This window comes from Mus caroli, unplaced genomic scaffold (assembly GCF_978045245.1).
Source record: "Mus caroli unplaced genomic scaffold, Mus_caroli_1 scaffold_4, whole genome shotgun sequence".
In the NCBI taxonomy this organism is placed as follows: domain Eukaryota; kingdom Metazoa; phylum Chordata; class Mammalia; order Rodentia; family Muridae; genus Mus; species Mus caroli.
In genome coordinates this window covers 19,043,897-19,060,817 of record NW_028227259.1, presented here as the reverse complement: position 1 = coordinate 19,060,817, position 16,921 = coordinate 19,043,897, and the positions used below count along the sequence as shown (strand labels likewise).

Sequence of the window (16,921 nt, the reverse complement as noted above, 5' to 3'; positions counted from 1 at the left end):
TTGAATGTTGAGTATGATAATTTCTGCACATGATATATAGGCATTGAAAATAGTCTTTATATATCTAAATAGTCTTTAGAAAAGTCACAATCATGACTCAAATAATTTCCTCAAAATCGTGTATGTTCTTCATCTCAAGCCCAAGGTCCTGCTTTCTTGCTGAATTAAAATCTTACCTAGTAGTTTGATTTGTCTATGAAAGACTCATAGAAATGATCTCATTTTACAAGTAGTTAGATGTTTTTCTTTTTTGTTTGTTTGTTTGTTTGGTTTGTGACAGGGTTTCTCTGTGTAGCTCTGGCTGTCCTAGAACTCACTCTGTAGACCAGGCTTGACTTGAACTCAGAAATCTACCTGCCTCTGCCTCCCAAGTGCTGGGATTAAAGGGCTATGTGCCACCACTGCCCCGCTGTTAGATGGCTTAATTCATTGTAGAACCTAGTTTAGTTATAGTAATTTAGGACTTCTGAAATGGCAGGAATACCTGTGTGTTGGGGATTTGGTCTAACATTTGCATTATGTTATCTGGGTTCTCAAAACTGTATGAGAATCGGTAAATAAAATCACTGAGGGTCCCTGACCCCAGTTGGTTCTGATTGGTAAATAAAGTTTCTAGAGGCCAGTGGCTTGGCAGAGAGACAGAAGTGAGACTTTAGGTTTCATGGGAAAGGGACCGAGGGAGAAAGGATAACTGCCATGCCAAGAAAGCAGAAAGATCAGGCCTGAGCAGTGCCAACATGTAAGAGTTGGGGATCATGGCCCAGGAGGGCTGCAGACCTGAGACCAGGGCAGTCAGCATGGAGTATAGGTTTTAGTAAGTAATAAATGAGGAATATTGGAGAGGAGCATATGCTAGACACATGGAGGCTTGGAAGTGGTCCAGCCATTGAACTGTTCAGGGCATATTAAAATATAAAGCTCTGTGTGTGTCTTTCATTTGGGAATCTAGAACATTGGGATAGTTGTCAAGCAACTCCCACTGCTGCCACCACTGCTGCCATCAGTGAAGTTTGAGTAGCTTTAATCTCCTACTGCAACACCTGTATTTTTCTGATGACACTATTTAGAGAATTTCACTAGATAATGCATTGAATTAACACACACACACACACACATGCACACATCTGCACACACACATACATACACACTTAAAACTTGTACTTTCAGTGTACAAAAAGGAAGAAAACAGGTATGTAAGAGTTGTACCATGCTACATAGCCACCAAATCAACCCGTAACTTTCCCAGTAGTCCTTTAAGATTATATTATTATCTATCCACTTTTAAACGGTGAATGTTGGTTCAGTCCCCCAGGCATTATTGATGCTCCATGTGTGCTGGTACATTCCTGCCTGGTTCTCCTGGGAAGAATGAGAAGAGACCCATGTGCACTATTTCCAGAATTTAAACTAAGCCCTTGTTTCATAGACTGGAAAACTGGTTCTCTAGAGTGTAAGCTTCCGAATTCTCAGCCTCCACTGCCCGAATCCTTATCGCTTCTCCCATGGAGAATCTTTCTATTTTTAATGCTTTCAGACTTAGTTTTACTTCATAGCATTGTGGTTTCCAATTGGATTTGGAAGCCAAAAGCTTTGGAGTCCACAGAATTCATTTTGCCAGTCTATTCCTCTTGCCAAGTTTGGTGCTGAGTGTCATTCAGCTACCACTCTTCTGTGAAATGAACACTACTCAGGATGGTCCTCCATCTGTCTTCCAAAGGCACTTCTTTCCTCCTCTCCAGCTATCACATACCCTACTGGCTGTGACCATTGGAAAGCTGAGTTGTTTTAAGCCTTACTTTTCTCAAAAGTAGGGACTTTTACAAATATGAAATTAGGTAGCCCTTGGGATCTTGCCTACTAATGTTAAAAATATTAGCTGTTATTTTTGTTTCTGTTCTTACTAGTCCCATTAGTCCTATGTCATATCTCTGAATTAAAACCTTCTGCTTGAATCACCTTGAACTGACCACATTCTTTAAAGATTAATGAGTGTTTCTGCAGTCAGGATAATTTTTCTAGCCTTCAATATGATCTGTTGTAGATGTGTTCCTTGATATAGCTGTAGTATAAACTTGTCTTATGCGCCAAGCAACATACACCAGCTGATATGAGTCCCCCTCTCCCCCTCATATACAGCAGAAGATTGCCCAGTCTGGGTTTATTCAGAGAAGATGCATCTAACCCTCAAGAGACTGGAGGCTCCAGGTAGTTTTGAGATCTGGTGGGGTTGGGGATGGGGGTGGGGACATCCTCATGGCGGGGAGGAGGTATGGGATGTGGAACCATCAGGGGTTTGATCAGGAGGGAAATAAAATATGGAGTTTAAAACAAACAAACAAATAAAAGATTTAAAAAATTGCTCTATGCTTTGAGGACTTGGCATTTCTGCTCTTAGGAAACTTTTCACATTGCTTTAAAGATTTTTCCCCCTCTTCACTTGTAGGTTCTTCACAGCCAGAAATATCATCGTTTGCATCCTTGTGCCTCATAATATATCTCACATGTACCATCAATTATTCATATTTAGGGTACTGGATTGCCTATATAGAGTATTACATATAGTTTTTTAAAATTGAATTCTTCATCACTTTTCTATTAGAAAAAGTTCTAATAGTTTTTAGTTAGTCAATAGATTTTGTTATTAGAATATTGATTGAGTACTATTAGTTTTATGTTGCCTACCTAGTATAAAGGATGTCTATATAGTTTGGGAGGGGCAAAGTAAGAAGTGTAGAATAAATGGAACATGACGTTTGTATTAGTGTAGGGCACTATGGTAAATAATAAGGAATATGGCATTTGGCAGAAACTCCCAAATTTATCTGCAGAAACTTGTGGTAGTCTACTTTGATTGATTATTGTGGATAAAAATGTGAAATTTACTAGTTCTAGGTTGTAGGAGATCCTTAGGGGAAAGATCTGATGTCTTACATGTTGTTTGGTAGCTTCTGGAGAGATTTCCCAGTATTAGTATAATTAGTATGGGTTCTTTAAAGCCAAGGTGTGTGTTGGTGTGCGAGTATACATATGTGAAGACACTTATGAATATATCAGCTTGTTCAGTCACTACAGTCAGGGAACTCTTAAGAATCAGATTTGAGCTCAGGAGTGGTTGAATTGTGCTACTGGTCATATGAAGTAGAATGTGTAAAATTTAATTAATAATCCTCACATACAAAAAGCAAAGTAATTTGATGCTTGACTTTTATTTATGACTGTAGAGAACAAAGATGAAAATTGACTCCCAGAATTCAAACCCAGATGACAAAAAGTGGAACTGCAAATAAAAGGAGACAGCTAGGAGTAGGAGCTTTCTTTGAACTCAGGATCAGAATCTGACAAGTCGGTATTTAATTATAATTATCCAATAAGGAGCGGTAGATGCGAGCTGTAGATCTACATAGGGTGACAATGGAATCAAACACACGCAAATAATAACTGAACTCAGCACAGAGTCTGGTAGTCATGGGCAGAAGTGGAAGGATATCGAGACTTGTGGGTCATCCTTTCTCAGTAAAGCCCATAACAGTTTTTAAATAACTTTATACTATGCTTCCTACTTACATGATATCTTTATTTGTTAAGCAATGCTAGATTATTAAAGAAAGATATCTGGTATTTTGATCAAAGTAAGAAAATAAATAAATATTATTAAACATTTTTGTGAGTTTTTAGAAAAGCTTAGCTTTTCTGTAACAAGCAAATACTTTGTTCAGCTATTATTGGAGGTATGTAAATATATCATAGACATCCATATATAATTACCATTTTCTTTTAATTATGTGTTATATTGGTTCAAAGCAGTGTTTTATATTGGTTAAAATCAATATTTAAGTCGCAAATACATTGTCTTACTGCAAGTTAAAGGAGTCGTTAACCCTTTAGAAACTTTAGATTTTTTTCCTTATCACAGCAAAGTGTTTGGAACCAGAAGCATAAAACAACACTTCATTACTTCATTCAGGAACATGTTTCTGGCATTAATGGATCGTGTCATTTCTGTGCTCGCCAATAGATAGCACAGAGACTCTCTAGAGTGTAAATGAATCTTTTGTTCACCAGATGTAATTTTCATCTCTGAGGATTACATCCTTTCCAGCTTCTTCTGAACCCTGGCTGGCCTAACTCAGCTGTTCTGGCTCAAACTCGTCTCCAAACTCACTGATTCAACCTGGCTTTCCTCAGCTTCTCACTGAATTGCTCTGCTTAGCTTCAAACTAACTCTGGCAATTTGTTCTAAACTTCTGGCTCCTTTTCATTCCCGGACTTCTGTCTTCACCTTCAAACTGTCTCTGTAAAACTGTCCCAGTAAAACTCCCTACACTACCTGGCTACTCTGTACCACTCTCCTATGTCACCTCTTTCCTGTGCTGCTCTCTTGAGAGATGGGTGTATTCTATCTCTGACTCATTCTGTACAATCTTTCTCTGATCCATCACTTTGTCCCTCATTTAAATGGTACTTTCAAACATGGCTGCTTCCTTCTACAAACTAATTTTATCTTCCTTGTTTAGGATTAACTGGTGTGTACTAAAGACAAGTCTGTAGTACAGTCAGAGCCATTAAAGGTATGCCATTTCAGCCAGATCACACAGAACTTTGAATGTGATCCCTTGCCAGAGCAATCATGTTCCTGGATTAAAATTTCTGTACACTAGAGAAGTACAGCTGTTCAACATGAGAAATAAATAGTACCAGAGGCACTTTTTATATGCTAGGTTCTGATGTTCAAGAATATTGGATTAAACACACTCAGCTTACCCCATCCTCCCAATATTCTCAAGCAGAAAAATCTATTACAATTTCTCTGCCGATAGCAGAAGATGAGGCAATCACTTTGGGGAGACAGCAGAGCTAGAAATGAAATAGGCAACCCTGCATAAGAGTTAAGAGTTCATGTTTTGTCTGCTACATTGCAAAATTTCTGAGAGCCATTTTTCTTTTTATCTCTCTCTCTTCCTTCTCCTTCTCCTACTTTTTTCTTATTCTTTTTTGTTTGGTTTTTGAGATTGCTCTGTGTAGCTCAGGCTCTCTTGGAACCCTGTAGGTAGACCAGGCTGACAACGAACTCAGAGATCCACATGTTGCTGGATTAAAAGCATTCACCACAAGACTTAGCTCAATCAAAATTTGTTAACTGAAATGATCACACAACAAGAAGCTGAACAGAAATAATTGAAGGTGAATACATGTGGATTAAGCCTATAAAGGTAGAGGCAGAACCAGAGTATACAAACAAATGTGAACGTTTTTGCAGTTAAATCAACTACAGCAACTGTAAAATCCTTGTCTTAGACAATATATATATGTGTGTGTGTGTGTGTGTATACATATATATGTATATATATTCTATGTATGCATGTATGTGTGTGTATTATATATATATGCTATATATGCTATATATATATTGTGTATATATATATATGTATGAATATATATATATATGTATGAATATATATATATATATATATATTCAGCAAAACTTTCCCTGAATTTGAGGAACCAAGTGCCTTTGGATGGCAAGAATTAACACAAACCTTGTGGCAATGATTGCACAGCTCTGCCACTGCATTTCACATTAGGAGGCTTGAACTTAATTGTGGTTACCTCACCAGTTTCATTGCTTGCTCATTAGGTAAATGATAATATCTTAAGCAGCAGAACAGATGTGGGCTTGGATGCTTTGCTTCGTGTATAGCAGATGAAGGACAGTAAGCAGAAGGAGAGAGTCCCACTTGAGTACTCAAAGCTGGCAGGACAAGCAGAATCCTTGAGAGGAAGGAAGGAGAGATGTAAAGGGTAGTTGCTTCCATAGTGGGCCACCATTCTGAAACCAGAGCTTTGGAAATCTTCATATGTCATAACTGATTTGCCTAGTTTGTGTCATCAGTTTACTCAGTGACTTCATTGCCAGTTGGTGGTGGGAGCGAGACTCTGAGTATTATCTATCTAGTTTTCCAAATTCTCAAAACAGCCAAACTCATATAAACTTTCAAGAAGTAGAAACAGAAAGAGTAGTTCAAATATGCTTCATTTTCATTAATGTTTTATCTATAGTACTTGAGAAATGCTTCCTTCTTACTAGTCTGTTTGGTTTGAAGGACTAAGGGACTGTTAATGCAGATTACTTTCACTTACATTCCTGTTGCTCTTAATTCCAACTTTTTAAAAGAGTGTAGGTTTTTTTTAAATGTGCCACTTTACATTATCTACTATAAGAAACAGATTAAACAATATGTATAGATCAAGATCTAGGAAAGGAAATATCACAAAATATATCTAGAAGGTAGGTGGGAGAATACTCATCAGAAAAAAAATTTAATTTTGAGTCCTCATATATAATTTTATATATTATCCGTGTAGACTCTGTACCATTTTAAGAGATACTACATTTGCTATTCTAAATATTATTCATCTTGATTTTTAGGTTATGGACTGACACACTTTTTCCATCAGGGACAGGGCTATGGTGCAAATCACCACCCTTAACTGGTGAATAAGAGTGGAAAGTACCAGTTAAAACATAGGTTTTGTAATCTGGTATTATGCTTTTGTACATAGCAAGTCAAGAACAACAGAGATGTTGGCACTAGAGAAAGTCTCACTGACTTGTAAGAGTCAGGGGACAGCCAGTGAATGAAGCGGATGGAGCACATACATACTAACAGAGAGAGGATTAGGGCTGAAGCTATTGCCAAGGATCAGACCACACTAGATTTTGTATGTCTTCACAAAGAACCTACTTTTCTACTAATAAATAGAGTCTAGCTAGTTTGAATGGCATTTCCCTAGAGAGAGTACTTACCTTACTCTAATCTGTACTATATCTTAACATATATATTACATTTCTTACTGTGTCTTGGTATAATTTTAATTAATTTTGTTGGATTTCCTCTCAGATCTATGCTTCCCTGCCTCAATTCCACCTTTAACTTCAAAATTGTCTGTTTCAGTTTTGATCCATATTTCAAGTGCTGGGATCTTTTCTGACCCATGGCTATGACTCTTATGTCAAGGATAATGATGGTTTCTATTACAACAAGCAATAGGGAAGTGATATTAATTCACACTAGATTGCTGGGTTAGGTGCATGAAGATATAAAACATGGGAGCAAGAATGTGCATGCAATTACAATTAGTGACCAAAGTGGCCATGAATTTGAAGGAATGCATATGGGAAAGTTTGGAAGTATGAAGCAGAAGGGAGAAATTATGTAATTACATTATAATGTCAAAATGAAACAGAATAAAAAATTAAAATGGGAGTTTAGCAATCTTTTTTTAAATGTATGCTTGGAAGGTAAATTATGTTCAAGGAAAGTAGAACGTAGGAGTTACACAGTTTATTTTATATTTTGGGGAGTCATGGTAATAACCTATAAAATATCCAACAGGAAATGAAGAACAAAAAGTTATTGATAGTGAATTAATTTCAGAAAAGAATTTAAAGAGAAAGGAAGATGTGTGATGTTGCAAAGAATAACATTGAATCCATGCAACACCCTTGATTATCAACTCTGCACCATGGAGCACAATGTAATGCTAATCTAAAAGCTGAGGATGGTCAGTGATGATATCTTTGCCATCAAGGAGCTGGAAACAGCAGTCTCCTGTTTGCTGTCAGTCTGTCTTCAGCCTCAGGAGCAAGAATGGTTTTGTTATTTGCAAAAGCATTATCATGGTGAGAAAGGACCATTACTGAAGGAAATTATTTATATTCCTAAATAGAAGTAAACAGTTGCCTGTCTATGAATGTACTCTGCCATTCCTTCTGGGATAGAAACTACTAAAATGCCTCATAGACCAAAGACTAGACATAAATGAAATAATAGATCATTAAATAGTGCTATTAGCAGACTTAAGTCTGATAGAGACTTCATTTAGCAAGATTGGTGGCTGTGTTTATAGTGCTAAAATTTTGATAGGTTCTGTGAGTTCATATTTGTCTCTAAATTCTTATCTTAAAGAGTAATATCTATTGTGAAGGGATTACAACTTTCATCACATAATTAGACCATGAGCATACTCAGTGCTAAGCACAACTCTAGCTAAAACTACTCCCTTGAGAGCAAGTAACTAAACCAGTTGCTCTTTCTTTTCAACTCTGACATGTGAAAACCAGAACAAAAGGTCCTCACCAGCTGTGAAATCAGTCAACATTCTAGCTTCCGGGACTGACTGAAATAAACTTCAGTTGTTTAAGCTGTATCTATTGTCATTTGTCACAGCAGCTCAAGGTAGACCACTCTAACAATTTATATAAGAAGATGAGAAATAGTTACACTTTGTCTGGTCTTACTGTCTGTATCTTCCAAAGAGGGCTGTTGTATACTATGTGAGACTCTGCTATCACCTCATTGATAGTGAGTCATTTTCTCCTACCTTTGACTCTGGGAAAGCTTGTTTTTGCCAATCAAAAGTGGTAGAAATGATGCTGTGTGTCCTGTGAGGCTGGCTCCCGGGAGGATGATCCTCTCACTGGCTTCCTATTACAGTTAAGCATGAGCGAGAGGTACCATGTCAAAAGGTTGATGGCCTTTGAGGGTGCGATACCTTTCCTAAACATCTAGCTCAGACCTGATGGCATCCTAAATAGTAGCTGTCTCATACCACCGAGATTGGGGTGATAGGTTGTGCAGTGATGGCGCATGGGACTATTTGTCAGGAACTGTGATTAAGCTTCCTTCCTTCCTTCCTTCCTTCCTTCCTTCCTTCCTTCCTTCCTTCCTTCCTTCCTTCCTTCCTTCCTTCCTTCCTTCCTTCCTCCCTCCCTCCCTCCCTCCCTCCCTCCCTCCCTCCCTCCCTCCCTCCCTCCCTCCCTCCCTCCCTCCCTCCCTTCTTTCTTTCTTTCTTTCTTTCTTTCTTTCTTTCTTTCTTTCTTCCTTTCCTTCTGCTCATTAAGTGTTTTTATTGACTAATCCATTATGTATTTTTCTTTTTTTAAATAAGTAAATATTCTTCTATTTTTGTTAGATATTTTCTTCATTTACATTTCAAATACTATCCCGAAAGTCCCCTATACCCTCCCTCCACCCTGCTCCCCAACCCACCCACTCCCACTTTCTCATATACCATTTCACTGATTCATTCAGTTAACTCTTCAAGATAAGTCTTTCTGTCTCAGTATTCCAAATAAGAAAATCAAGACAGAGAGAAATTAAGAAGCCCAAAGTTTTAGCCATTAAGTGGAAGTACAAGGAATCATATTAAGATTCAGCTAACCCGAATGCCTGTGACATTTGTTACCAATAATAAGTGTTTCCAGTCCACTGAGGTGAGACATCTGGTAAAGCTAATATTCAGACCTCTCCTTAATTTCAGTGAAACATGTTAAACCAAAACCAAGTTAATTTTAAGAGGAGTTTGGTCTTTTTTGTATCATATACTATTATACACAGTGAACTGAATTCCATACCTAATACTGGAGTGGTTTAGTATGGTAATTTTGAAGGAGCATAGCATTTGTGTTGGCTAACTGGGTACTAAATTAATTGGTGATTTTTTTGTTTTATTTTGTTTTTGTAGAGGTTCTAATCCTTACCACTTAAGAATATAGCTTACAAGTTAACAATACTGATGCCAGCTATGAATCTATAAATGTGTGTGTGTGTGTTTTGTTTGTTTGTATTTTTGCCATCTATGCTCACTAAATCAGACTTTGCATTTTAAACAACATCCCCAGGTATTTCAGGAACATTTAAATTTAAGGAGCTCTGATATAGCTGAATTTGGTGCCCATTTAGGAAAAAGTCCCTAACAACAAAGTACTCTATTTGTCACTTAATTCTCCTATGTGCCATTTTGATGATGCCCAAAGTGTTCCCAGGAAAATGATTTTGAAGCGTGGAAATCTTGCCTGTAAGTAGGTTCTTTTGGAGTCTATAGGCAATATGAGCTCTGAAGCCCAGTGCTTCATCTGTGATAATGAAAGGTAAATTCCATTAGTTCCTTGCCTAGAAAATTATCTCCTAAATCTTTCCCAGACATTCCTATAGAGCAATCCCTCAAGAGTTAAACAGTTTTATATATAGGGTTTGTAAAGGAAATCAACAGCCAGCCTGGTGATTTATTTTCAAGGATGGTAGAAGAGATCTGTGAAATCTATTCATTTATATGTCTTCTTGGCAGTTGATGTAGACACAGAAAGTGTCGCTGACATGGGAGTGAGTTTTTTATAAATTGTATATCCAATTGAGTGAAATAATGTACTCCACTTCTACTATAAAAAATGCATTTCCTTTATAATTTGGCACCTTTATAACTAACACACTTACAAGGTGATGGTCTATGATTATCAGCACATTACATTTGAACTCAATTTGTTATCTATGCACACTCTTACAATAAATATCAATCAAGGAGGAGTACAACAAAATAGGTCAGTATAAATCATGTGAATTTACATGGACAGAGATCTATTGCTCAAGGTGAAGGTTGTCGCTGTGGGAGCAATATCTGCATATCAGAGTTTCCTGCTTAATGGTGATGTGTAATCACCTTTGTCAACTGTCTCAAGTCAAACAATGGTCGACAAAATTGCCCTCATGGCCTCAGCCACTCAATAGTTTGCTAATATAAACTATTACAATGAGATGCAAATAGAGTTTAAGTGTCCTTTAGTGAATGAGCAATTCTTACTCTTCAGTTATCCTGCCTTGGTACTGCTTTCTTATTTTCTTTTGATGCTAGCTATAGAATGTTTGAATGCTAGCTAGATGTTTAGGAAAGGTATCGCACCCTCAAAGGCCATCAACCTTTTGACATGGTACCTCTCACTCATGCTTAACTGTAATAGGAAGCCAGTGAGAGGATCATCCTCCCGGGAGCCAGCCTCACAGGACACACAGCATCATTTCTACCACTTTTGATTGGCCCATTTTTTCCCTGTCAGATTTAATGAGGCTCATTCAGTCACTAATCTATGCATAACACTTCTCAAGTACTAGAATGCCATCTCTCCTTAACTTTTCTTCTCTAGACTAATGGATTCTAATTTCTTCTATCCTTTCTCACAGGTATCATTTTCTGTGTTCTTAGTCACCATTATGGCCATCATTGGAACCATATTTCACATGCAGTTTCATTTTTTTATAGATAAAAATCTATAGGAGATGTTACATCTCCTATGGTTCTCCCCATAAGGAGAATAATAGAATGATCACTTTCTTGAGAACCATCCAACAAACATAATTTCTATATCATCTGACATTTTTGTTGTCATTTAAAGAGGTTATTTGTACCAGGTGGAAAATCAAATTTTGTGGAGTGGTTATATCATTTGGGGCTATTAAGTCTGAGCTAGGAATGGCCAACTCCAGGTATATATATTTTTTTTTTGAAATGGAAGAGCAATAATGTAGCAGAAATATATTGAACAAAGAAAAGAAATTTGGCCCTGTAATTAATAAGCTCTCTTTCCTTAGAACCATCACAGTGGGACTACCAGAAAGCACTGTCCATGTAGGCTACATAGCATAGTGCCCTGGCAGCTCATACCCATGACAGTTTGTTCATGAGCCATTGTACTGATGTTACAGATAAACTGAGGTCTGCTTAGAAACCAGTGCTTAGGAGCAGGGACAGAAACATGATCATCTTTATAGCCTTATATAAAATTCTTTCTTCAAATCTATCATTGGTATATAACCCAGTGATAGAGCACTGGCTTATCATACATGCAACCCTGGGCTTGATCCTCAGATACACACACACACACACACACAAACAGAGAGAGAGAGAGAGAGAGACAGAGAGAGACACGGGAGGGGGAAGCACACAGAGGTACATTATATGAACCTTTTAAAAATAATAGAACTGATACAATGAATCATGTTAAAGGGTAGCAGGTGTAGCAGCAGAAGGGAAAACTAGGACTATATGAAGATTGTGCTTTTTCTCATTTTAACTTTCATTGTTCTGCAATACACCCCCCCCCCCCCGGCCCGAGGTGTCAAGTTGTCCACAAGGAGGAAACTTGACTTACTGAGTAAGAAATACCCTCTTATTTTTGCTCTGCTGGGAATCGATGTTTCTCCTGCTATCCTCCATATTTTCCAGTGATGCTCCTTCTCCAAGGGGCTCAGTCATCTCATACTGCCAAGTGGCAGGTCCGGCTTCCTCCGGGTCTCACCAACTGGATGTGTTCAATCTAAAGCATGCTTGCCATGTGCATCCAGCTATTCAATTTAGTTTAGACTGCCTCTATTCTTGACAAGGTATCAAGAACACTTTAATAAAGATCATATGGAGATGATAATCCAAGCCAGAATATGGTAGAGAACATCTACCACCTTTAAGCCTACTGGCAGGAATTCCTTTCATGTATATCTGTGTAGCATAGTGTTGTATTCACATCCAAGAAACTACATATTTTTCATGCTTAATTTTAGATTTAATTCAGCAGCCTAAATTTCAGATCCAAATTACAAAATTAGAGTTCCAGGAAAAAAACACATGACCTAGCATGCACTGAGCTTCTCTTAAACAGGAGAACATTTTATCTAGAAGCATTAGATATTATTTGATCAGATTCCTTTTTAAAGGCATGTACCAGTATGCTAGGCTTTATTTGTTGATATATTTTTATATATATTGGTATTTTGTTTTTATGTATGTCTGTGTATCACGTACATGCCTACTCAGAACAGAAAAGAACATGAGTCCCCAGGATTGGAATTACTGACAACTGTTTTTTTTGTCATGTGGGTACTGGGAAGTGAACCTAGGTCCTCTGAAAGGATAGCAAGTGTTCTTTATCACGGAACCATCTTCCCAGCTTCACAGACTTTTTTTTTTTTTTTTTTTTTTTTTTTTTACTTGTGTCAGGATGGAAAAGTAGTAGAGATTTCTAGGGTTTTTAGAGGTCAAATGAATGCCTCATAGATTTTTTTTCTTACTTGATTTTTCATCTAAGAAGCCATGAGGAAGAAATTAAAAACTCATCAGCAAATCAGCATGAAGGCTGGGATGCTGGACGTTATCATCTGTCTAATACCGTGCCCCAAGCAACCGCTTCCGAACTCTTCTTCTGCTCAGCAGAATTACTTGCTGCTGATTGAGTTCTCAATAATGGGAATTCTTGAGGGGATAGATGTCTATACAGCCAGTGAGCAAGCAAGCTTATACCTGGGAGTGTGCACCTAACCCTCAAGAGACTGGAGGCCCCAACGAATTTGGATGTCTGGTGGGGTGGGGGTGAGAGGTGGGAGGTGGGGACATCCTTGTGGAGACAGGGGTGGGGTGGGGTGGGGAGGAGGTATGGGATGTGGAACAGTTGGAGGGTGGACTGGGAGGGGAATAAAATCTCGAGTGTAAAATAAATATGTAAGATAAAACAATAAAAAAAATTAAACTGGGTGTGTCTCAGTGACCTAGACAGTTGAGTTGAAGACTATTACCTTCTCTTGATGCCTTAGCTAGGCAAACACGTTGCCAAGCTACCTATATCAGCTCATTTTCTCTTTCCTTCACTTTGTTTTTTATTTCTATTATAGCACTCAAAGGAGTTTGCTTGTTTCTTGATTGCCTGATTTCCCCCAACTGCAAGCAACTGCCCATTTACTTTCTCTGTAGTATTTGGAAGTTGACATGCAATACAATAAATGATATAAACATTAAATGAACAAATGAATGAGTGAACACTTTTATACGAAAGTCTAAGGTGTGATATTGTGTAGGTTTTGAACACTTGTGGTATTTAAAGTATGGAGTACCATGCCACTTTATACTCAGTGTGTTACAACACTTGATCTGGGGTGGATCTCCCTGGCAGAATGCTGATTGAGAAGTTCTAGGTAAAAATAGTGTGGGCTAGATGAAGAGTTCAAATACAGCTACTGACTTTCATTAGTTGTACTTGCTGGCATATCCAAGACACCCAGATAAATGGCCTGTGTAACTTTCTCTTACTTCCGGGTATCTAAAGTGCATTTAGATGTACTCTGCGCTTTCAGTTTCAAGTATGACTTTATTTATGCGTATAATCTGCATTCTATTTCCCATGTACCCTCTGATATCTAAAGCTGTTTTTATCAACTACTCAAGGGTCCTGTCTCAGTGCTGCCTCACTGGTATGTCAGTTCAATGTGCTCTAGTTACAAAGTTCACTAGACAGTGCTTCTTCTTACCTATATTTATCTTCCCATAACCTTATTTTAGTGTCCTGCCAGCTGTTTATTGAAGCCATCCTGCAGTTATGTTAATATTCCCCATTTTCATTAATCATCTACTTTCAGTTACCATAATCCAATTTATTTCCAAAATAGTCTTTGAGTTTTCTTCTTTTTCCTGTTCTTATTACCACCATTTTAGCCCAAGCAACCATCATCTTTCATTTGGTCTATTGCAAAACTGATATCTTTTCCTACTGTTATTCTATCCTAATCTGTATCTATGCTATATTCCTGGGACTTGGTAACGTCTTTCCAGATCTGATTCTTGTAGACTTTTCTCAAGTCACAGGCTTTCACCTTTGGAACTGTACTGTTAAAACAAAACAAAACAAAAACAAAACAAAACAAAACAAACAAAAGAAAAAAATCTAGATTTAGAGCAAGGCATCTGTTAACATACTCCAGGAACCATGCTTTAGCCTTAGCTGTTGAGATATTTGACTTGTTAAGATATTGTCTTCCTCCTTCTCCTCCTCCTCCTCCTCCCCATTTCCCCATAACCTCCCTCCTCCTCACACCTGAGTAATTTGTTCAATAATTGTCTTCCTTTAAACTAAAGCTTCTACTTTTCTTCACATCATAAATATACTATGCCATATTGAAAGGAAGCATGATTCCCTTCCTTTCCATAGTCTATTTGGTTTTTGGATTGGAAAACATTATATTTCTTGAGAACTTGAGAGCCAAATCCATCAGAATCTACTGTGTTGCAATGTAATTTGTATGAGCATGTTTTGCATGCAGCCTTTATCACTTTGCATGGAATTTTGGCCATTGTCAGTTTGAAAGCAGAGCCACATGTTACTGCCTTCATATGCCTTTATGATGTCAGCAATATCAGCAAAGCACAGAATGTTTTGTTTGAAGGGATTTCCAAGAGAAGCAAGATAATTGTGGACTGTACTTTTCAGTTAAGCTTTGTAATTTTCTAGGGCACCGAGGAATCATGAGAGACCATGTTTTAGACAAGTAACTAGAGAGCCTAATTAGTCTTTATTGATCCTCAAGAAGCTAGTCTTCTTTTATAAGTTTTTTTAAATCATTTTAAGTAAAGTGGAAATGATAACTCATCCTGTAATCCAACACTTTGGAGGTCAAGGAATGAGAATGCCCTCAGTTTGAGTCTAGACTGAGTATTGTAACTCTGGACTACAGATTGAGTCCATGTCTCAAAATTTTAAAAAAAAGTCTAAGATAGGTGTGGTGGCGCACACCTTTAATCCCAGCACTCGGGAGGCAGAGGTGGGCTGATTTCTGAGTTCGAGGTCAGCCTGGTCTACAAAGTGAGTTCCAGGACAGCCAGGGCTACACAGAGAAACCCTGTCTCGAAAAAATCTGATATGTCATGAAAAAACAAAAAAGTTCTTTATGATCTTTTTCTTTCTCCTTTTCTCTTACTGTCTGTAACACATACACACATCATACAAAGGGACAGATTATGAGGGATGCATTTGTTTTTCAATATTTATTTATCTATTTATTTATTTATTTATTTATTTATTTATTTATTTATTTAGGTTTTTGGAGATATGATTCAACTGTGTAGACCAGGTTGGCCTAAAACTCAGAAAGATCTGCCTGCCTGTGCTGGGATTAAAGGCATGTGCCACCACCACCCAGCCTCAGTGTTTATTTAATTGATCAGGTCTTTTCACTGAAATCTTAGGTTGTGTTTAGTTAACATAAATTGTTATATGTAATTCATGTATGCATAAGCTTGCTTGCTTTACAACTCTAAGATAGAAACCAGGCTTTAAATATGTCTTAAGGTCAGGTGGACTGACACATATAAATGGTAACAAATTTCCATTTTAATAAAAGCTTGCTAATAAAGCACATTTAAAGCTTAAAATATGATACTCAGCAATGAAGGCATTAATTTTTCTTATAAAACACTATTCACACTTGTAGGATTTTAACTGTTTCAGGAACCCATGAGAATGGGTTGCAAATGAATACACATCAGTAAAAATGCCTGAAGTAAGAATTTTTTTTTAAAAGCTGAGCCTATGTTTTCTACTTAAAATCAGCCAGAGAGAAGACAGTATGTGCAGTGTTTTACAATGGCTTTTTGATGTGTTCTTCCTGTTCTGAATATTCCCTTTGTGCTTTTGAAATCAATAATGCTGCAGATGTTTACCTGTTCTTTAATATTTCAAAAGCCCTTTCCTCCATGCCTATCTTCTGCTAACTAGAGTTTAGTAAGCCTTGACAAAATTTGTCTGCCAGGTCTTTAAGTCATACCTCAGATTCTCCACTGTTCCTATTTGCTTTCCAGGAGGCAAGCATTTAGGAATGGCTTAAAGAGAGGCCAAGAACTATATTAATCTTAGGCACTTTGAGTTTTTAAATTATTGGTATCACTTTATCTGTGCAATAAAAGCCTCAAAATGCGTCAGATAGTTCTATAAATTTATATCAGTAATATGAAGCAGCATTTGCCTTTGCAAAGAGAAGTTGATGAGGAGAAATAATCTTTCATTATGATGGAATTGAGTGTCAGTCACTTGGCTGCTTATTATTGTGTATTTTGTCTTTATTTATCAGGTTGTAGGTAACAAATACCATTCTGGATTTAAATAAAAGTCAATGCTCACATATACTTCAATGAAAGTAAGAGGGAACAGATTGGTGTATTTCACTGTGGGGATATGACATTTAAAAGCAATCAACTTTATTTCTTTGACAATGACATCTCTTTTGGATCAAAATCAAATTGAGCAAGTTGACTCATGGAGTTAGCATAGGCC

The 16,921-nt window shown here is 37.4% G+C and overlaps 1 protein-coding gene across 2 annotated transcripts in view; it reads right to left on the bottom strand.

The window, feature by feature from the left end:
- Positions 1-16,921, bottom strand: part of Grm3 (glutamate metabotropic receptor 3) — a 235,101-nt gene that overhangs the window by 146,122 nt on the left and 72,058 nt on the right. The window contains exon 1 of one of the 2 annotated variants that reach the window (XM_029477445.2): positions 8,383-8,428. The exons of the other annotated variant lie outside the window; for it this stretch is intronic. The gene's annotated coding sequence lies outside the window, so the exon portion shown is untranslated. Of the gene's footprint in view, positions 1-8,382; positions 8,429-16,921 lie in introns of those variants that run through there. 2 annotated transcript variants of the gene reach the window in all.